Genomic DNA, 24,184 nt, shown 5'->3' with positions numbered 1-24,184 from the left:
CAAGTCTTGCGACGCCCCGCGCTCTCCGGAAGGCTGACAAAGTGGGCGCTGGAATTAGGTGAACACACGATCACTTATAAGCCCCGTCCAGCGATAAAGGGTCAAGTTTTGGCGGATTTCATCACGGAAATCCCAGAGGGAAAGATTGAAGAAGCTCAGCGCGAGGTAGACCCTCCGCGAGCAAATGATGAAGAAGATGTTTGGAGGCTATTCACTGATGGAGCCTCCAACAGCGAAGGGTCCGGCGCAGGCCTCAAACTGGTGGACCCTGATAATTATGAATATACTTATGCTATTAGGTTGGACTTCAAGAGTACCAACAATGAGGCTGAGTATGAAGCCCTGCTGGCTGGTCTGCGCATTGCGCGCAAGTTTGGAGTTAAAAGGCTAGAGGCCCATGTTGATTCTTACTTGGTAGCTGCTCAGGTCAACGGCCTATATGACGCCAAGGAGAACACAATGCCTCTATATCTAGAGCAGGCAAAAAAGTTCGTTGAGCAGTTTGACTTCTTCAGAATCATACACATCTCGCGCAGCGAAAACAAGTCCGCTGACGCGTTGAGTAAGATGGCATCAACTAATTTTGATCACTTTGGCAAAGATGTCAGGGTGGAAGTGATGAGCAACCCGTCAGTGCAAACGCAATCGGTCCTTGTAATTCATACAACCACTTCATCCTGGATAACTCCAATAATGGAATTCCTGAAGGAGGGGACGTTACCGGATGATCGCGCACAGGCGAGAAAGATAAGACACAAGGCGCAGAACTATGAACTACTTGATGGTACATTATATCAGCGCTCTTATCTTGGACCGCTCATGAAATGCCTGGATGCTGAAGAAGCAAGCTATGTGATTAGGGAGATTCATGAAGGAATCTGTGGAATACACGCTGGTCCGCGCATGGTGGTTGCCAAGGCAATGAGCTCAGGCTACTATTGGCCAAGCATGTACTTGGATGCGCTAAAAGAAATCCAAAAATGCAAGGCATGTCAGAGCTACGCGCCAAACACCATGCGTCCAAAGAACAACTTGATTCCAGTGACCTCCGCATGGCCTTTCCACAAATGGGCCATTGATATTGTGGGGCCCCTGCCGCAAGCGCAAGGGCGAGTGAAATTTTTGGTAGTGGCGATAGACTATTTCACAAAATGGGTTGAGGCCAAGCCACTAGCAAAAATCACAGCTGAGGCGATGAAGCAATTTATCTGGAGCCACATCATTTGCCGTTTTGGCCTTCCTATGGAAATTGTGAGCGACAATGGCAAACAATTCACTGACAGGAAGATATCAAGCTGGCTCAAAGAATTGCACATCAACCAAATCTTCACGTCGGTCTACCACCCTCAGGGGAATGGCCAAGTGGAGCGCGCGAATCAAAGTTTGCTAAATGGGCTGAAGAAAAGGTTGGAGGGAGAATCCCATTCTTGGGTCGAAGAGTTACCTAATGTCCTGTGGGCGCACAGGACATTAAGCAAAACTAGCAATGGCGAATCCCCGTTCAGCCTAACCTATGGGACAGAGGCTATGATCCCAGCAGAAATTGGATGCCCATCCCATAGGGTACTCATGATGAGCAAAACTGATAACGAGCGCGAAAGAAGATTGGACCTTAACTTGCTTGAAGGGCGCAGAGAAGCGGCTATCATCAATGAAGCCAGATACAAGAAAAAGCTGGAAAAATATTATAATCAGCGCGTTAAAGAGTGCCACTTCAAGAAAAATGATTTTGTCCTTCGAAACAATGAAGCTAGTCGCGCAATACCCCCAGGAAAAATGTCCCCCAATTGGGAGGGACCTTATCAAATTTCAGAAGATTTGGGGAAAGGCGCGTACACTTTAAAAGATTTGAATGGAAAAAAGATACCGCGCGCGTGGAACGCGGCACAACTTAGAAAATGCTTCATGTAAAAACTTCAAATATGTAATCAAGGCTTTTAAGCCATCATGAATGATGATTCGCGCTATCTTTCAATATTTGTCGCGCTATCTTTCAATATTTGTTCTATTACCTTTGCATACATGTTTCACACTTCCTTTATTAATTTGGAACAATATGACAACACTATATTGACTTCAAAGCAAAATAAAGCGAAGTAAAACATACATGCGCGAGCCTTAGCTCAAACGCGTTAACGAGTCTTAACTCTAAACGCCAGGGCCTTAGCCCAAACTTACGAGCCTTAGCTCAAACACGTCAATGAGTCTTAACTCTAAAAACGTCAGGGCCTTAGCCCAAAACAAAGAGCCTTAGCTCAAAACACTCACAAACATCCATCTTACATCCCTCGCAGCCTGATCATAAAAATCCTTAAACACAACTAAGGCAAAGTACATGCCATATCATGATAAGGTCTCAGGTCGAGGTCGCGCGCGGAATCATAGTGGATATCTGAGTAACACACGCTGACATGTAATGGCTAAACTCATACTTCCATATAAATACCGCGCGACAACGACGCGCAAAAAAGAAATAATGAAAAGTTAGCGCGCATGTCAGCATAAACAAGATACTGCGAAACCACAAACAAAATAGAACAGAGGTTAAGTGAATAATTTCCTTACAACCTTGTTCTTATTTTAACGTGCAAGCATATATCTTATATCTATACAAGCAAACATGAAGAGATGAATGGAAATGCGCAAGATGTGAAAAATAGAAAACAAGTTTCATTCCATTGGATTGAAATTTACAAGTATGATGAGTTACAAATTACAAGTATAAAAAATTAAATATGTAAAATTTGATGAAGGGCTTCTCAAGTCTCCACGTCGACGTCACCCACTTCATCACCTTCATCATCTCCCGCAGCATCTGACGCGGCCTGCTCCTCATCTCCGAACTGACCATAGTCAAGTTCTTCCTCCTCATTGGAGTCTTCTATCACGACGGTGGCAGGAGCAGATTTATTCGCAGCGCCAGAGCCGCTGGCAGGGGCAACATCCCCCGCGCCACCATCATCGCCACCAGCCCTCTCGCATTCATCGAGCAACTTCTTTAGCGCGCCGAGGTCGGGCTGGTCAGCAAGCGCAGCTATCTGCAAAATCATTAGAAAAGTATTGAGTACAAAACACTTGGAAAAATTAGTCAAGTAAAACTCATTAAGGTCAAGGTACCTGCATAAGGATGGGGATGGGAGTATTCATGTACTTTTCCCCCACCGCGGCCATGTCCGCGCAGGCCGCGTCTCTCTTGTAAGGGTACTCGGATGGGTTCTTCTTCAACATGCCATAGTCATACCCATCCGTAAACCCTTCAGCTCGGCCCACCAAGCGCGCGGCGGCATTGCAGTCCATCACAAGGGCCTGAAACTCGGCGGAATATTTCATCGCCAAAGCGCAGCGAGTTATGCCCTGTGACACCAGCCATTGGCGATCCTGCGCGAGGCCAGCAACAGACGTCTCGAGGACAGGAACCTGGGAGTTTAATAACTCAACAGTTTCCTTAGTCTTTTGTAGCTCCTCCTTATCAGACGCTGCTGCCGCCAAGATTTTTTCATTCTCCGCCTGCGCAGCACCAAGTGCTTCCTGGCTGGACGCCGCCGTCGCCAAGGCCTCATCTCTATCGGCCTGCGCGGCCGCCAACTCCCTCTTCAGGCGCGCAACCTCGCTCTCCAGTGATGATTTTTCAGTGATACTCTGGACGATAGCTTGGTCACGCGCCTCAGCCTGCTGTTCCAAGACACGCACTCTACGCGCGTACTTGGCAACTTCGGCCTCCGCCAACTGCTGCTTCTCCCGCGCAGCTTGGAGCTCATGCCCGCGCTTAATATAGGCGGTGTTGGCACTTGCTCTATTTTCGCTGAGCTCCGCCTGGAGTTTCTCGGCTCGTGCGCGAGCATCAGAAAGGTTCCAGGCAGCCACCTTAGCCTCTTGCTGGGCTGCCACAAGAGCATCGCGTACTTTAATATAATCGCGATGAAGCTCTTGGGAGGCAGCAAAGAAAGCTGACCCAGCGAAAATGTGATCGTTGAGCAAGTCAGCGCGAGTGCGCTCCTCCTGATACCTCCTTTCAGTAGGAGGCACGGCATGAGCCCAGAAGTCCTCGCATACGCCCATGGATTGGAAGGAACTTTCTTCATTAATATTCCATCTCGGGCGATAAACGTGGTCACCTTCCTACAAAACACAAGAAATGATCTAAGTCATAAAACATACTTATATGGAGGTACGCGCAGCGGAGCAACAAATTAAAACATACCTGCGGGGATGAAGCAGAAAAGTCAGCGCCAGCCCCACCAGAAGTATGCGCTGCGAAGGCTTGTGGCATCGCAGGGCTGGCGCGGTCTCCCAAGGAGTCCTCAGCTTGAGCCCCCTCATCCTCCTCATCTTCTTGAATAGGCCTCTTCTCCTGCGACCTGGGGGGCTCCAAACCAGCCTCGCGGAGAGGGCTGCGGGTAGGAGGAGGCGAGGGAGGTTTCGACGCTGCTAGTTCGGCGCGCAATACGGCTTCCTGCTCTTTTGTAACCCCAATAAGGGGAGAATCAGCACTAGCAGGAGCAGGACCAGAACCAGCGGCGCCGCCAACGGCGCCAGGAGTGTCGCCAGCAACTTGTACGCCAGCTATAACTCCTATGAACAAATCAACAAGGAAAAATGGTTTATGACTGAATCCAAAAGAAAAATAAAGAAGACAAGTGTGCAAAACATACCTTGGCGCAATTCTGTTCGCGCGGCGAACATCGCCATAAAATTCATTCTGCCCTTTTCAGAGGGTAGAACAGGGGACTCCGAAGCAGCCCCCGGCGCAGCCTCAGCACCTTGTGGCGCCTGTGGCTCATCTGCTACCGTCGCCGGTTCTGCAAACATTCAAGGAGGAAAGGTTTAATAACAATTCAGCCAGATGAAGATAAATAAAGTATACCTGTTGCAGGCGCGGCACTGCTTCTCTCTTCAGCCGCGCGAAAGGAGGAGGCGACGCCACCATACCTCAAGTGGACAGGAGGTCTGCCCACTCTCACAGGCAGGGAAGCTAAAGAAACCTTTGTGGTAAACACCTGGGTTTCCTTAGGTCCCTTCGTTTGAGCATGGGGATGAGCGACAGGGGTGTCATCTTTCTTCTGTTTCTTACTAGCCCCTGCGCCAGATTTCCCCTTAGCTTTGCGCTTTAGTAGGGGCGCCTCCTCTTCCTCCTCCTCCTCTTCCGCGAGCTCTAGCTCGTAGTTTTCAAGCGCATCTACAAAAACAACCAACAGAACTGTTAATAAACTTGGGTATTCTAAAGGAATGAGCATAAGTGCGAAGGCTTACCAGGCGCGTCACTGTCAAAGTCAAATTCCTGGTCCACTGGGATGAACATGTCATCGAAGCGATCTGGGAAACCAACTTCCCCAGCGCCAAGCGCGACGGAGCCACCCTCCACTTGTTCATCATAAGCGGCAAGGACATAATCCTTGGTGACTGCGCAAAAACAAGTCAAGTGATATCAGCAAAATAATTATGTTCGCGCAGAAAAAATAAATAAAGCAATGAAATAAACTTACACAACCCGTCGACTTGGATAACGGGCTCAAGCGCGCTGTCGGCCCATAGCTTACTCATGCCGACCCCCACCAGCGCCTCCTCGCAAATTTTCTTCGCGGGGGATGGTTCGGCGGTCAGTTTCTTAACCCAGGCGCCAGTTGGGTTCTTGAGGACACCCTCATCCGCAGGCGCAGAAGAGATAGAGCGCATGGTCATACGGATGGGTATCACACCAGCCCTAATGTAAAAGAACCTCTCAGACCAGTCATGAAGGCTCTTGAATGAAACAGTGGAGCACTTCACCTTCTGACTGCGAGGAATGAAAGAGATCCAATTGTCCTGGATCTTGGGCTTGTAAAAATATTGAAAGCGCCGAGGAGTGGGTTCCTCGCGCTGGGATTTGCACATGAACTCAAAGTGAGTCACGCGCACGAGTCCAAACGGATGGACTTGGGATATATGAATCCCATAGAACTTCAGCAGTGCACCCACAAACCTTGTCATTGGGAGACGAAGGTTGCAGTGGGTGAAAAAGTGGCTATATAGGGATATATAGCCGGCAGGCGGGTCCGCCGCCGTTTGCCCGGACCTAGGCAACATGCAGCCAAACAGGGTGGGAAAGCCCTGAGAGGCGATGAGGTTGTCGATATCGGCCTGCTTCAATTTGCAGAGGATTTCATTCTACCTTTTGGTGGCCTTGGTCCTCCCTACTTCCTCCGATGTGGTCTCAACAACCCTCTTCCCTTTCCCCTTTTGCTTCAATGTCGACATCACCACAGATTTCACACGGCGTCTTCGAGAGGCAACAGAGGTGATTGAGGGGCTAGACGAGTCTGAACTATCAGACATACAACTGCAGCAGCAGATAATCGAGAAATCGAAAAGATGAAAACACTCAATTCAGAATATGAAAGGCAGAAACTCGAAAATTATCAACAATGAAGATGAAGATAAAAAATTTCCTAAGGGCCTCCTTTTATAGGCCCAGGAGAGAGAAATGTGGCAGCTGATCGGATTTCACGCGCCCCCACTCGCGGGTGCAAGCCAACGAGGGCGCGACACGTGTCCCTAACACTGTTGAGGGGACATAAAATTGTAACCGACCTGCCACGGAGCAGAGACGCGCCCCCACTCGCAGGTGCTAACCAATGCGAGCGCGACACGTGTTCAAGACAGCTGTGTGAGGGGACGTGAAAGGCAACTGTAGCACCTCGAGCACACGAAACGTCTGACATGTTTACGGCGCACGTCACCACCAACTAACCACGTGTTCGACCCGTCGTTTTCAACCCTTCGTTTTCAACCAAATGGATAGAACTTCGCGCAACGATGGAAGCAACCAGGAAAACGACAAAACCCCATTAAAAGGCAAAAATCAGTAAGTCTAATATCCATCTTACCGCGCTCGCGCGAGATAAGACACACATTAGACTGGGGGGGCTTGAAGAGGTATGTACCCGCCTCAACATCGAGCAAGGCGGGTCAACCCACAAGATAAAGACATTATGAAGGCACAAAGCCAAAACCTATGCGCATGGCGCATACAAAACATGCTCAGGCATCATATGCCCAGGCACACATATGCTCGCGCATCACATATGCGCGCGGCGCATCAGCGCGCGGCGCATATCACATGCCCGTGTGTATCGCATCTGCCCAGGCACACATATGCTCGCGCATCACATATGCGCGCAGCGCATCAGCGCGCGGCGCATATCACATGCTCGTGCATATCACATCTGCGCATGAAATATCTGCGCGTGAGAATAAAGAGAAGACCCCGCGCATCCTCAGGGTGAGCGCATATCATACGTGCACATAATCAACCTCGTCCTTATCCAAATCAGGATTAGGGCAACCTTGATTGTGCACATCAGACAACCTTCCAGAAGGCATCTTTTTAAGGAGAAAGAATATGCTGATGTTGATAGCTGCCAAATGAAAGGTCGACAACTCAGCATGACACATGTGTTACCACGCGATTACAACCAACGAGAAAGCGCCAGGTGTCCCAGAGGACACGTGGCGCAGTGCGATTGGAGGAAGCCAACGAGGTTGAGCCCAACCGGTGGTAACCCTAGCACTATAAATACAGCATCAACTCCACTTTGATGACACATTCATACTCAATCATTGACAGTTACAAGCAGTGATAACACATTCAATCATATTGAATCACATTCACTCACAGTCAGTTACATACAAACAGACAGTCTCACAATCAAAAGGGTATTCAGCTATTCAGCAATACTCTGGAGATTCTGCTACACACATTATTATCTTCTCCACAAATATACTGATTCTCACGCCGGAGGGTTACCCCAAAGAGGACCCCTCTGTCCCTTTCTGAGGGGTAAGTAACGGCGCTGTTCATTTTGTAGGTGGAAGAACACTGATCCAGAAGAACCATCGGTGAAATAGTATAATCACACCCGAGGAAAGTAGATCTGCTACCAGTGAGTAGATCCACGTTTCTTCAACCACTTAGAGCTTTTTCATGAATTCTTTTGAAATTAAGAAAATAGAATACGAATGTGTGAAGTAAAAGAAAAGAGAAAACAATATTGGGCTCATAAAAAATTATGATACGTGACGCAAACAGTTATTTATTTTTTATGTGTAGAGTTGAAGTTAGAAAAATTCGAATACATTTTAAACTAAAAAAAAATGTAAAGCATTCTTATGTCAAATATGGATAGTGAGAATACGGGGTTGAGAATTACGACATTTGTTAACACAAAAGTCAAAAGAAAATTGTCATGGTTTTAAAAGGTATTTGAAAGGTTGCGATACTTTTGCTTGTTTTAAGTATTCACCACCTTCCAAGTTCCAACGATGAACAAGGAATGACAAATACTCAAAGCAATAACCTGTAGATGACCAATTTTAATGATTAAGTAAAGGTATAATAATAATAATAATAATAATAATAATAATAATAATAATAAAAAACTAAGAGCACATATAATGACAGGCCAGTCCCCTCCGGTTTGAACCAGCACCTTACTCGCCATGCTCTATGCCCTCTTTTTCCAGTGGCGAAGCATGTATGAAAATGATGCGTGAGCCGGTTTCTATACAATTTTCATAAACTAGTAGATTTACACTACATATAAAAATTTTCAAACGAAAACAAAGAAATTTAAACTACTTGACAGAAAAAATAGAGGGGTAGGGACGGGGATCCCCCAGCCCTACGTAAGACTTCGCCCATGCTCCTTTCTTTCTCTCCTTTTGTCTCTCCTCTCCTTCCCTCTCACCAAGGCTGCCTTTAAAAAACACTTAATATTTCGAGACTCGGGACAACTAAAAAAAATTGCACATAAAATCATGTTTTTAATTATATGATAAACCCATATGCACACGTAAATCCCCTTTTTTGGAATAATACCAACCTTTGCATTTTGATTCAAACATTAATATTGATGGTAAATAACTAACAAAAATCAATTGTTTTCAAAATACGTATCCCTTTTTGGTGTTTCATGGTTGCTCATGATTGGCCATCAAATACAATAGCAAAATGTATGTTTGTACTTTGTAGGGAGGAGATAGATAGAAGTTGCATTGATGATGATGATTGGGATGAATGACCACACTAGAAGTGAAAGCAATGCTTCATATTTCACAATGCGTAAAATGGTTTTACAGGTTACACACTTTTTAAGATTTGATCGGTATTAAAATTTTTAGATCTCCGTTATAAATAATTTTTTGTGCGACTCTAATTTGGGATTTAGTGCTCATGTTGTATATATTTTTATTTCATTCATGTATATCATTATAATTTTGTTATACATATATCATTATTTTTCTATATGCATATATATAAATGTTTATATTTAATACGCATATATAAGTTCTTTTTTTAATTTTATATATGATTCAATTTAAAAAACGGACTAACCTATGAAGATTTAAACACACCCCAATTATACCCATTGTTTTATTTGAAGCCTATATTTTTAAAATAAGTTTGTAACTCATTTGTTTATTTTAACTTTTGTTTATTAGTGATTAGCCCAGTTAAATCAAAATTTTAAATTAAGTTCATAACCAAATATAATATAGGTCAATTTTTTTACTCGCCCTAGAACCCCCGATTTTTCTTGAATTACCGGGACGACCCTCCGTTTGGTCGGGAAAATTGTTTTTCTTATTCATTACACATCGCAAAAAATATTGTCTTTAAAAATTAAAAGTTAGCCCTTTTCTTTTGTGACTTGAGTCAAACAACACATACAAGTGCATGCCACCGAAAATTGACCAGGAAATGTGACAGCCAGAAAGTTGTTGAAGAGGTAGGTCCCAGCAGAGACCAGTTGGTCCCGCAAGACTCACCTTGAACAGGGACGTCTGCGCAAAGGCCATCTGCTCCCGCAGGACCCACCATGCTCATAGAACCTTACGCGCAGTACGCAAGCTGTACACGCAGGGAAAGCCTCCCAATGGTGAAGTACCCCGCCTGTTCCCGCAGTTGCGGATACAAGCCATCAGGGAAGGCTACCCGCAGACAGCAGGGCTACACGCACAAGGCAATAGCTACTTCAGTAGTCACATGAAGGAATGAGCAAGGCGGGAACAATCCCGCCAAAATGAGCCAGTCCGTATGATTCTGAAAGATCTTTTGTACTATACCTACCAAGGTATGGGTAGGACAGACGATCTGACCAGAACAACCCATGAGCCAATCACAGGGTGACAGCTCACCGACAACAGTACGAGGAGGAGCACCCTCTAGTACTGTTTGTCACTATTAGCCGCTGCCTACTCACCAACTCTTACTGAGGGGCGTGCGTAGCCTACAGTTGGTAGAATAGTGTTACTGTTGGCCGTAACCTATTCACCAACCAGCATGGCCTGCGTATAATCCACAGTAGGTGGGACGTGCATAATCTACAGTTGGTGGAATAGTGCAGCCGACTTTGTTACTGTTGGCCGTAACCTATCCACCAACTAGTATGGCCTGTGCATAATCCACTGTTGGTAGAACAGGAATACTATTCAGCCGGCTGTACCTTCTAGGAAACCTACCTTCGGCTATAAATACTCCAACATCTTGGAATGGTAAGATCTCTGCTATCCAGTTATCTAGCAATCTCTTAATATACACTTATATTCAGAGCAATCTAGTCTGATTCTCACGCCGGAGGGTGGTCACAAGGAGGAACCCCCCCTTCTCAGTGACGAGCTTACGGTGTTTGTTTTGCAGGTCCCCTGAAGAACAACCATCTCTGTTGGACCTCATTCTCGTGGGAAACATTACTTAACCCCCAGATTATCTATAATCTGTCCAGGGTTCACTTAGTGTTTCTTCATTGGCGCCATCCGTGCATAAAAGCTAGAACTATTTTAGTTTTTTCACAATTTCTGAAGAAATGGTTAACGTTACTCCGGTCCAAAGGCCAGTAACCAACCAAGAAACCTCGGTAACAACCCCAGCAACTGGGGGGAACACCGGCGGTTATACAATCCTTACGAACACTACCCCGACTACCCAAGCCGGGGCAAGTGCAGTAAATATTCCACTGGGGTTCACCGATACCCAACTGGAAAAACGAACGAGGGTCCCTCGCCAAACACTAGATCAAGTGAAGGCGTGGGCCGAAGCACGGCAAAGAGAATTCCAAGCCGAATTGGATGAACGCTTGCGTTCAGCTCAACAGGCTGACGAATTCGCCAGTACTCGCCAACACCTCAATATGAGCAGTGACTGCGAGTACTCAGACGACGAGTTGGAGTCCGATACCGACGCAAACCCTCGCCATAAGGCGAAAGGGAAGCGTAAGGAAACGGACGTCCAACCAAAAAGGAATTTTGGGGAAGCTTTTAAACCAATCGCGGAGAGAAACCCGCGTGACTTCTCCAAAACCTTTAGACCAACTGCTACAAATGCAGGAAAGTCAAAATTCGCAAGGGACATTGCGGAAGCAATCGCCCCGAGAAGTGCCAAACAAATGTCCAACATTGGCACTTATGATGGTCTATCCGACCCAGACGACCATTTGAACAGGTTCATTGCGGGGGCTACCGTCAGCAACTGGACGGAACCCACGTGGTGCTACATGTTCCAGATGACTCTGGTCGGAGCGGCCAGGGCATGGTTCGATCGTTTACCGATCCACCACATATATGACTGGGCGGACTTTCAGAACAAGTTCAGCCAGCACTTCAGCCAACAGAGGAAGTACACTGAAGAGCAGTGGACGATCCTCAACTGCGTGAGAGAGGAGGATGAATCTTTACTAGACTTCATCACTCGCTTCAACTCCAAAAAGCTAAGTCTCGGCAACATAAGTGAGGATCTGGTTCGTGCCGCCTTCATCCAAGGCGCCGAATACCCAGAACTTATCCGCACATTGACGGGTAAGGATGGCATGCCATCAACTTGGGATGCCATCATGACGGCGGCAAAGCGCTTTGCCGAGACGGAAAAGCAACTGAGAAGGGATCTTCCCCAGAGTACACACCTCTACACGCAGAGGACAAGAGAAAACAATGTCCGGATCGCCCGGCAGAACAAAAAGAGGAGGCTAGGTATTTGGCAGTCAAGGGTAAACTTTGACACCTCATCCAGCTCTCGCCCTCTTGTTGGCGGAAGGGACAACACACACCCTTCAAACCGAAAACACCGGTGGACGCCACTCACGAAGAGCGTCACGGAGATATTTGCCACGGAAAAATTGCCATGGCCAAAAGCCCCATTGATCCGGCAGAAACCTAATGCGGATCAAAGCAAATCCTGTGATTTCCACGGGACAAAGGGTCATGGTACTGAAGAGTGCACATCCTTGAAGGATATTATTGAGACATTTGTCAAGGATGGAAGACTTGCACATCTCGTGGCATCAATCAGGAAGGGAGGAAGGAATGACAACCGGTACAGAGGTAACGGACGAAAGCCCATCGACATCAGCATCAACATGGTTCATGGCAAGGTCAGAGGAAGAAAAAGACGAGTGACAGAACCATACGCGTGGAAGGAAGCTGAGGTGCGCTTCCCGCGAGTGCCAGGAGGCCCCAGCAAAGAAGGCCCCATCGTCATCAGAAGCCAGCTGGGGCATTACATCACTTCCCGCACTCTTGCTGACAACGGCGCTTCGTCGACAGTGATGTACAGGCAGTTCTTTGATAAGCTGGATGATGAAGACAAAGAACGCTTGGAAACGGTCTACGCTTCAATGGAAGGGTTTGACGGCAGTACAGAAACCCCCCTGGGTATCCTATCTTTCCCCGTTACTCTTACTGATGGGAATCATTCACGCACAGAAGACATGAATTTTGTCGTGATGAAAAAGCAACACCACACGTACGACATCCTATTCGGAAGAGACGGGATGGCAAGATTCAACGCCGTGGTATCTTCAGTCCACGGCATGATGGGATGGCCAACAGCTGAGGGTGTAGCGATGATCACTGGCATTCCCCAGGTATGCATCGCATCTGTCTCATCTAAACCCAAACCGAAAAAGGCTAAACCAACCATCACCGAACCGGAAAAATGGGCCTTCAATGGCAAATACCCCGACCAGGCCGTTACCATTGGACCAACAATCGTTGATCCCACCCGCACCCTACTCAAACGCTTACTGCAGAAAAACGCTGACATCTTTGCGTGGGCACCAGCTGACATGACTGGTGTACCCCGAAGTAAGGCGGAGCATAAGCTCAAGTGCGATCCGGCTGTTACGCCAGTCGTACAAAAGCGCAGAGTAATGGGGCCTGAACAAACTAACGCGTGTAGAACCCAAGTCAAGGAACTCCTTGACGCATGCATCGTACGCGTTAGCAGATATCAAACATGGGTTGCAAATCTCGTAATGGTACCGAAGAATGACAAACAATGGCGCATGTGCATAGATTTCAAAGATTTGAACAAAGCATGCCCCAAAGATTGTTATCCGTTACCAGAAATTGATCTTAAGGTGGATTCGTTGGTACCATTTCGCCTTAAATGCTTCTTGGATGCGTATAAGGGGTACCATCAAATCCACATGGCCGTAGATGATCAGGACAAAACCGCATTTCGGACGCCCGATGGTACATTTTGTTATAAGATGATGCCATTCGGACTTAAGAATGCAGGGTCCACGTACCAACGACTGATGGACAAAGAGTTTCATGCCCAAATCGGGAGAAACTTGGAAGTCTATATGGATGATTTGGTCATCAAAAGCCCCGAGCCAGAAGCGATGTTGAAAGACATTGAAGAAACTTTCAACACGCTCAGAAAGATAAACATGAAGCTCAACCCGAGCAAGTGTTCATTTGGGATGGAAGATGTAACACCCCGACCAAAGGCGGATTATACATCGGGGCGCCACATATTGTTTCATTACTCGTGACACTATTGGGTGTCATTATTTAATAAATACATTCATTCGCGCACGCGCAAGGTAAACACAAGATAACATAAAGCAACATAATTCAATATATTATAAGGCAAAATATTCGAACAACAATAACTTGTCTTGATACATTTTAATCTAGGTCCAAAAGTAAAAACGTCCTACGTGTCCACAAGCTCCAAATGTAGCTACAGCAAACCTGAACATGTGTTAAAATAAACGTCAAACACTTGCGTGTTGGTGAGAAATCAAGTTTAATACAATACATAGATAACAATAAATCTGCGCGCAACATGTGTATGTCTGGTTTTCAACAAGGGTGTAATCTGATCGGGACCAACTCTAAGATTCATAGACTGCCAGTGCTCACAATTGAGCTCACAAACAAGAAAAACTGTGCATGTGTAAACAAAAGAGAAAATCATAAACGATAGTTCTCCCGTGTTCATCTAATGGTACCATGAGAACTGCGGAATAGACCGACAAGACGGTTAATGATCCACACATACAAATAAACAGCCAAGTCTACGTCCTCAACACAAGGGATACTGCGCGACTAAAGTTCATAAACAGTTTAAGACTCTAAGTTTGTACGAACACATGAACATCCCAAAACATTAAAATAAAAAGGGATTAGGTACGAGATTACTCACTTGATAAACGATGCGGTGTAAGATAAAGTAAGAACCAACTTTAAACAAGCACAAGTTAACCTATAAATAAGATTATTGTTTTAATGATCTGTTTTAAGTCTTGATTATAAGTTTGCATAAGTAAATTATTATATATAATATATATATTACCGAAAATCTGGGCAGAAGAGAGGAGAAAACGGGGGCAAGAGAGGAGGCGGCAGAAGGACAATCGGCAGAGAGCAAAGGAAGAGAGATAATAAGTGTTTGTGTGTGTAGTGTTAAGAAAAATAAGATTATTATTTATAGGGAAACCCTAGGAGACATGAATCCAGAAAAAGGGGAAAAGATTCCAAGACAAACAGAACAAGACAAAACAAAAGATAACAAAAGATATCAAAAGCAAGTTCAGAAAGTAAAAGATATCAAAAGATATGGCAGCAGGGAAAAAGAGAAAAAGGCTGACAGGGAACAGTAAAAAGGCATGGGCGGGTCAGATAAAGGTACTGGTCAGGCATTGAAAAAGCAGATCTCAAAAGATAATGTCAGTCACTTTTTCTGCCAACCAATGGGGTTGGTGCGCATGCTGCGCCGAAAGTAACTTTTCAGACATAAGATAGGTCAGGTCAACAGCACAGAAGATAAGACAACACAAAGCAAACGGCTAGATTCAACAGAAGAAAACTCAAAGGGTTAGCGCGAGAAAGCTAAGGCGCGCCGCGGGAAGAATCACATTTCTTAGCGCGCCGCGGGAGGAACTATAATTCCTAGCGCGCCGCGGGAAGGACTATAATTCTTCGCGCGTCGAGGAATGAACTACGATTCTTAGCGCGCTGACAAATCCTTAGCGCGTCGCGGGAAGAACTACCGTTCTTCGCGCGCTGCGAGAAGAATTACAATTCTTAGCGCGCTGCGAGAAGAGTTCGTCTCGCGTATCGCTGGAACAGATGGTCTTCACGCAGGCTTCCTTGAAAGGAGTCTGGCGCGTGGAGCTGTGCAGACAACCTTAGGCGGGAAGGAACAAAGGACAAGCAAAGAGTTAGAAGAAAAAGAGGGAAACAAGGCTTAAGGGCGGGACGGCGACAAGAGGGAAAAGAAGGCGGAAAGAGAGAAGAAGAGGGACGGGACGGCGGAAAGAAAGAGAGAGAGAGGCGGGAAGAAAAAAATATATTATTATTATTAAAAGTAAAATATAAGTATAAATAAATATTAAATCATAAAAGAAAGAGATCGGGTCAGAGAAACGGGTACCTGGGTCGGGTCGGATTCGGGCAGATGTTACAGTCTCCCCTACTTTAAGAAATTTCGTCCCGAAATTTATCTCGAAGTAGGTTGCGCAGAGAACAGGTGCGGGTACTTGATCTTCATTTGATCTTCCCTTTCCCATGTAAACTCGGCTCCGCGCTTGGACTCCCAGCGAACTTTCACGATGGGGATGCGACTGCGCTTGGTTTGCTTAACCTCGCGATCCATAATCTCAACAGGCTTCTCAACGAAATGCATAGATTCATCAACTTGAACTTCATCAAGTGGAATGTGAAGGTTCTCGTCAGCTAAACACTTCTTGAGATTGGATACATGGAACGTTGGATGCACATTACTGAGCGCGGGCGGCAGGTCAAGTCTGTAGGCAACTTTTCCTACACGCGCGAGAATCTTAAATGGTCCAACATATCGAGGAGCAAGCTTACCTTTCTTCCCAAAGCGGACAACACCCTTCCAGGGCGACACTTTGAGGAGAACAAGATCACCAACTTGAAATTCGAGAGGCTTCCGCCTACGATCTGCGTAACTCTTCTGTCGGCTTCTGGCAGTCAGCAGATGATCACGGATCTTGGCGATTTTATCGGTTGTCTCTTGAACAAGTTCGGGTCCTGTGATTTGAGCTTCTCCCACTTCGCTCCAACAAATCGGGGAGCGGCACTTACGACCGTAAAGTGCTTCAAATGGGGCCATACCAATACTGGAATGATAGCTGTTATTATAAGAGAACTCAATCAAAGGCAGGTGTGAATCCCAATTACCTCCAAAATCAAGAACACAAGATCGGAGCATATCCTCAAGAGTTTGAATAGTTCGCTCAGACTGACCGTCAGTCTGAGGATGATATGCCGTACTCATGTCCAAGCGAGTTCCTAGCGCAGATTGGATACATGGAACGTTGGATGCACATTACTGAGCGCGGGCGGCAGGTCAAGTCTGTAGGCAACTTTTCCTACACGCGCGAGAATCTTAAATGGTCCAACATATCGAGGAGCAAGCTTACCTTTCTTCCCAAAGCGGACAACACCCTTCCAGGGCGACACTTTGAGGAGAACAAGATCACCAACTTGAAATTCGAGAGGCTTCCGCCTACGATCTGCGTAACTCTTCTGTCGGCTTCTGGCAGTCAGCAGATGATCACGGATCTTGGCGATTTTATCGGTTGTCTCTTGAACAAGTTCGGGTCCTGTGATTTGAGCTTCTCCCACTTCGCTCCAACAAATCGGGGAGCGGCACTTACGACCGTAAAGTGCTTCAAATGGGGCCATACCAATACTGGAATGATAGCTGTTATTATAAGAGAACTCAATCAAAGGCAGGTGTGAATCCCAATTACCTCCAAAATCAAGAACACAAGATCGGAGCATATCCTCAAGAGTTTGAATAGTTCGCTCAGACTGACCGTCAGTCTGAGGATGATATGCCGTACTCATGTCCAAGCGAGTTCCTAGCGCAGATTGGAGAGATTTCCAAAAGCGAGATATAAAACGGCCATCGCGATCGGATATGATGCTCAAAGGAGTACCATGGCGGCAGACAATTTCCTTGACATAAAGCTGCGCGAGTTGCTCAACACGGTAGTTTTCACGAATGGGCAGAAAGTGAGCAGACTTAGTCAAACGATCCACTATTACCCAAATGCTATCATGTTTGCTTGCTGTCAAAGGTAACTTGGTAATAAAGTCCATCGCTACACATTCCCATTTCCACGTAGGAATTTCTGGTTGTTCGAGCAAACCAGATGGGCGTTGATGTTCAGCTTTTACCTTAGAACAAGTCAGGCATCTAGCTATGAACACAGCAATATCCTTCTTCATACCGGGCCACCAATAAGTAATGCGCAAATCCTTGTACATCTTATCAGCGCCAGGATGAATAGAATACCAAGATTTATGCACTTCACTCAGGATATCAGCGCGAAGATTCTCATCAAAGGGAATCCAGATGCGATTGAGATAGCAGAGAATTCCACTCAGATTGGGCACAAAATGCGCTTCCGCGCCACACGCTAACTCGGCGCGAAGGTTATCATTACTGATGGATGCGCGCTGCGCGTCACGAATACGCGATTCAAGGTTGCTTTGAATCGGCGCGAAGTGAAGCTGCGTGCGCGGCAAGATACAGTTAAGTTGGCAGGGTTTTCGGCTGAGCGCATCGGCTACCACATTAGCCTTACCAGGATGATACCGGATCTCACAATCGTAATCGCTGATGAGTTCGTTCCATCGGCGTTGCCTCATGTTAAGTTCCTTCTGATCAAAGATATGCTGAAGGCTTTTATGGTCAGTGTAGAGGATACACTTAGTACCATAAAGGTAGTGTCTCCAGATCTTCAAGGCAAAAACAACTGCGCCTAGTTCGAGGTCGTGAGTTGTATAATTCTTTTCATGAACCTTGAGTTGCCTTGATGCGTAAGCGATAACCTTGCCTCGTTGCATAAGAACACAACCGAGACCTTGGTTGGATGCATCGCAATACACGACAAAATCATCATTACCCTCAGGTAGCGCAAGAACAGGAGCTTCACACAACAAACGCTTGAGCGTTAGAAAGGCTTCATCTTGCTTCGAGCCCCAAATATACGGTTTACCTTTGTGTGTTAAAGCTGTTAAAGGCAAAGCGATCTTTGAAAAGTTCGAAATAAATCGCCGGTAATAACCAGCTAAGCCCAGAAAGGAACGGATTTCGGTAGGAGTGGATGGCGTGATCCAGCTCTTGATTGCTTCAATCTTGGATGGGTCGACATGGATACCCATCTTGTTCACAACATGACCAAGAAACTGTACTTCATCAGACCAGAATTCACACTTGGAGAGCTTAGCATAGAGCTGCTCGGTTCGAAGCTTTTGCAATACCAATCGGAGATGTTGCTCATGCTCGGCCTTGGTCTTAGAATAAATCAGAACGTCATCGATAAACACAATCACGAATTTATCCAAGAAAGGCCTACACACCCGATTCATTAGATCCATGAAAACGGCGGGTGCGTTGGTTAAACCGAAGGACATGACCAAGAATTCAAAATGGCCATAACGAGTTCGAAAAGCAGTCTTCGGAACATCTTCATCGCGGATGCGCAACTGGTGATAGCCAGAGCGGAGATCAATATTCGAGAAACAAGAGGCACCTTGGAGTTGATCAAAGAGGTCGTCAATACGCGGTAAGGGATACCGGTTTTTAATGGTGAGTTTGTTCAACTCGCGGTAATCGATACACATGCGAAACGATCCATCTTTCTTTTTAACGAACAACACCGGAGCACCCCAGGGCGAAGAGCTAGGGCGGATGAATCCTTTAGCAGTCAACTCTTGAAGTTGGCTTGCCAATTCTTGCATCTCAGCGGGTGCAAGACGATAAGGAGATTTGGCTACGGGGGAAGCACCAGGGACAAGATCAATACGGAACTCGACTTCACGAGCGGGAGGGATACCAGGAAGATCATCAGGAAAAACTTCAGGGAAATCACGCACAACAGGGATATCGCGAAGCTTCTTCTTTTCTTCAGCAGGTTTAACCACATGGGCTAAGAATGCAATACACTTCTTCCGCATGAGTCTTTGGGCTTCGGCGCAAGACATAAGCTTAAGACCACTGGAGGGTTTTTCGCCGTAGATATGAAGATCACCATTTTCTCGAGGTATGCGAATCATCTTCTTGGCACAAATAACTTCGGCGCGATTCTTCGAAAGCCAGTCCATACCAATGATAACATCAAAGCTTCCAAGAGGCATGGGGATGAGATCGATTAGAAAATCGTTTTCGTTAAGGTTAAGCATACAATCCTTGATCACAGAGTTAATTAAAACAGTTTCGCCATTAGCCAATTCAACTGAAAAATCTTCTTTTAAGTTATCGCGCGGTCGCGCAAGCTTCTGCTCAAACGCGCGAGAGATAAAACTTCGATCGGCGCCAGTATCAAAAAGTACAGAAGCATAAAATCCGTTAAGCAAAAATGTACCATTAACTACGTCATTATTCGCTTGCGCTTGGTGCGCGGTTATGTTAAAAGCTCGTCCACAGCGTCACTTGGTTCGAAATCTGGTTCACCGGATTCGCTTGCGTAATCTGAACTTGTAGTCTCGGGCACGCGTTCCGGAAATGACTGGGATCACCGCAGTTAAAGCACGATCTGGGTCGTGGGTTTTGGTAGGTTGGTTGTGGGTTCTGCGGGTAGGCTGGTGGTGTTGGCGCAATCGGATTGGCGGGAAGGACTCTACAGTTTTCTGCAAGGTGACCAGCGCGGCCACATCGGTTACAAAGTCGACATGGGACTTGAGGTGGGTGGTGAAGTCTACAGGTTGGGCAAAAGGGGTGGTTTCCTGTGTAAGGTTTCTTAGTTGGCGGGGCAGGGAGTGCTGGATTGGTTAAGGCATAGTTGTGGACTATAGGGGGAGTTGGGTAGGCTGACAGAGGGTTAGGCGCGTAAACTGGAGGTTGGTAGACGGGTTGCTGGACTATGGGTGGGCTGGTAAGCGCATAGGCTTTGCGCCTGCGCTTGAGGTTGTTACGGTTTGAGGGTTCTGGTTTGGTTTCTGTTGGTTCAGGAACAGTCTTGGTGAGTTTGGTCTTCTCAGACCCCCGCAGGAACAGGGTTCCTGCTCTGACATGGTTGTTGCTGAGCACAGCGGCCAACTCGATAGCGTCAGAGAGGGTAACTGGGTTTCTGGCCCATACAGAATCTTGAATTTCCATGGGGAGACCCCCAAGGAATTTCTCGATTGCTCGGCGGGAAGGGGTAACAAGGTGAGGGACCAGTAAGCTTAGCTCGTGGAAGCGCGTCGCGTACTCGCGCGCTTCGCCACTGTACTGCTTAAGATTCCAAAATTCCTCCTCCAGGCGCTTAACTTCGTTGGGAGGGCAGAATTCTCGCGTCAGAATTTCCTTAAATTCCTCCCAGAGCATGCTAGAAGCAGCTTCTGCGCCACGCGCATGAGCTACTCCATTCCACCATGTAAGCGCTCTAGATTCCAGGACACTGGAAGCATACAGGGTTCGTCTGTCTGAGGGGCATTGGGTGTGGAGGAAAGTGTTTTCTATTTTCTCAAGCCACTGGAGCATCACGGTGGCTCCTTCAAGACCTGTGAACTTTGGAGGGTTACCCGCGTTAAAGGACTTAATGTTGTAACCAGAGGTGTTAGCATTGTTTTGGTTTAAGGCTTGGGCTATTGCGGTGGCCATTTCCTGGGAACGTTGCTGCGAGCGTCTGCGCGCGGCTTCTTTCTTCTTGAGATGGCGACGAGATAGCGGAGGCATTCTATAAAAGTTTTAATTTTAGTTAATATCTTGGTTTTAGCGCAAAGTATAACCTCGAAAAGCTTGGTTTCACGGAGTCAGTTACTGTCAAAAGTTAAAGTAAAATAAATGACCCTAAATGCAGACTTAATAAAGGTAACAAATTCGAATCAAGAATCGACAATTCATGTATCACCATGACTTTCCGAATTCCCAATTTAAAATATACGAGCAAACGAGTATTGGAGATTGACGATTCATGTATCACCATGACTTTTCAATCTTCAATATAAAATATACAAGAAAATGAGTATTTGAGGTTGACAATTCATGCATCACCATGACTTTTCAAGTCTCCAACCTCAGAACATAATCGTAAATGGAAATTGAAAATCAACTATTCATGTATCACCATGACTTTTCGGATTTTCAAATCCAACAAACGAATATGTAAGTAAAATCAGTAAAAATCGAAATTCAACAAAAATCGAAATATCGCGAAATAAAACATAAAATCATACACTGCGCAAGCGCGAGCATATTCATAAATAACGAGTAATTAACAATAAGCGCGCAAACATGAGATTTCTCTCATGCGCGAGAAGGGACTCTTAGGTACTCTAGGCCGTTAAGTCTAACCACCTATCCTAAAGTCAACGAGCTCTGATACCAATCTGTAACACCCCGACCAAAGGCGGATTATACATCGGGGCGCCACATATTGTTTCATTACTCGTGACACTATTGGGTGTCATTATTTAATAAATACATTCATTCGCGCACGCGCAAGGTAAACACAAGATAACATAAAGCAACATAATTCAATATATTATAAGGCAAAATATTCGAACAACAATAACTTGTCTTGATACATTTTAATCTAGGTCCAAAAGTAAAAACGTCCTACGTGTCCACAAGCTCCAAATGTAGCTACAGCAAACCTGAACATGTGTTAAAATAAACGTCAAACACTTGCGTGTTGGTGAGAAATCAAGTTTAATACAATACATAGATAACAATAAATCTGCGCGCAACATGTGTATGTCTGGTTTTCAACAAGGGTGTAATCTGATCGGGACCAACTCTAAGATTCATAGACTGCCAGTGCTCACAATTGAGCTCACAAACAAGAAAAACTGTGCATGTGTAAACAAAAGAGAAAATCATAAACGATAGTTCTCCCGTGTTCATCTAATGGTACCATGAGAACTGCGGAATAGACCGACAAGACGGTTAATGATCCACACATACAAATAAACAGCCAAGTCTACGTCCTCAACACATGGGATACTGCGCGACTAAAGTTCATAAACAGTTTAAGACTCTAAGTTTGTACGAACACATGAACATCCCAAAACATTAAAATAAAAAGGGATTAGGTACGAGATTACTCACTTGATAAACGATGCGGTGTAAGATAAAGCAAGAACCAACTTTAAACAAGCACAAGTTAACCTATAAATAAGATTATTGTTTTAATGATCTGTTTTAAGTCTTGATTATAAGTTTGCATAAGTAAATTATTATATATAATATATATATTACCGAAAATCTGGGCAGAAGAGAGGAGAAAACGGGGGCAAGAGAGGAGGCGGCAGAAGGACAATCGGCAGAGAGCAAAGGAAGAGAGATAATAAGTGTTTGTGTGTGTAGTGTTAAGAAAAATAAGATTATTATTTATAGGGAAACCTTAGGAGACATGAATCCAGAAAAAGGGGAAAAGATTCCAAGACAAACAGAACAAGACAAAACAAAAGATAACAAAAGATATCAAAAGCAAGTTCAGAAAGTAAAAGATATCAAAAGATATGGCAGCAGGGAAAAAGAGAAAAAGGCTGACAGGGAACAGTAAAAAGGCATGGGCGGGTCAGATAAAGGTACTGGTCAGGCATGGAAAAAGCAGATCTCAAAAGATAATGTCAGTCACTTTTTCTGCCAACCAATGGGGTTGGTGCGCATGCTGCGCCGAAAGTAACTTTTCAGACATAAGATAGGTCAGGTCAACAGCACAGAAGATAAGACAACACAAAGCAAACGGCTAGATTCAACAGAAGAAAACTCAAAGGGTTAGCGCGAGAAAGCTAAGGCGCGCCGCGGGAAGAATCACATTTCTTAGCGCGCCGCGGGAGGAACTATAATTCCTAGCGCGCCGCGGGAAGGACTATAATTCTTCGCGCGTCGAGGAATGAACTACGATTCTTAGCGCGCTGACAAATCCTTAGCGCGTCGCGGGAAGAACTACCGTTCTTCGCGCGCTGCGAGAAGAATTACAATTCTTAGCGCGCTGCGAGAAGAGTTCGTCTCGCGTATCGCTGGAACAGATGGTCTTCACGCAGGCTTCCTTGAAAGGAGTCTGGCGCGTGGAGCTGTGCAGACAACCTTAGGCGGGAAGGAACAAAGGACAAGCAAAGAGTTAGAAGAAAAAGAGGGAAACAAGGCTTAAGGGCGGGACGGCGACAAGAGGGAAAAGAAGGCGGAAAGAGAGAAGAAGAGGGACGGGACGGCGGAAAGAAAGAGAGAGAAAGAGGCGGGAAGAAAAAAATATATTATTATTATTAAAAGTAAAATATAAGTATAAATAAATATTAAATCATAAAAGAAAGAGATCGGGTAAGAGAAACGGGTACCTGGGTCGGGTCGGATTCGGGCAGATGTTACAGAAGAAGGGAAGTTCTTGGGAGTCATTGTTACTAAAGATGGCTTCAGAGCGAACCCTGAAAAGGTCGAAGCCATTATTAAAATGGAATCACCTACCACCATCAAACAGGCTCAGACACTGAATGGAAGACTAGTCGCACTTAATCGCTTTTTGGCAAACCATGCGGATAAGTCGTTTCCTTTCGTGTCAACATTGAGAAACTGCTTAAAGAAAACGCACTTCCGCTGGACACAGAAGCGGAAGCAGCTTTTCAGGAGATTCGGTCACGCCTGATCGAACTCCCAACACTTACAGCACCATAAGCGGGAGAGGAGTTAATCCTATACCTTTCCGCAACAGATAGAGCAACCGGGGCAGTCCTGCTAATAGAACGAAAAGGCATCCAGATGCCAATCTATTATGTTAGCCGTGTACTAACAGACGTAGAAACCCGGTACTCTACCCTCGAAAAATTGGTCTTAGCACTCATACACGCTTCACGCAGGTTAAGACGATATTTCCAGGGCCACCCAATCACCATTCTCACCAACTTCAAACTCTCAAACGTTCTAGGCAAACCCGAATTATCGGGACGTCTAGCCAAATGG

This window comes from Bidens hawaiensis, unplaced genomic scaffold (genome assembly GCF_021521415.1).
Source record: "Bidens hawaiensis isolate Kalapana, Puna unplaced genomic scaffold, B.hawaiensis_p1.1 tig00008796_1, whole genome shotgun sequence".
Classification (NCBI taxonomy): domain Eukaryota; kingdom Viridiplantae; phylum Streptophyta; class Magnoliopsida; order Asterales; family Asteraceae; genus Bidens; species Bidens hawaiensis.
This window is presented reverse-complemented; position numbering follows the sequence as displayed.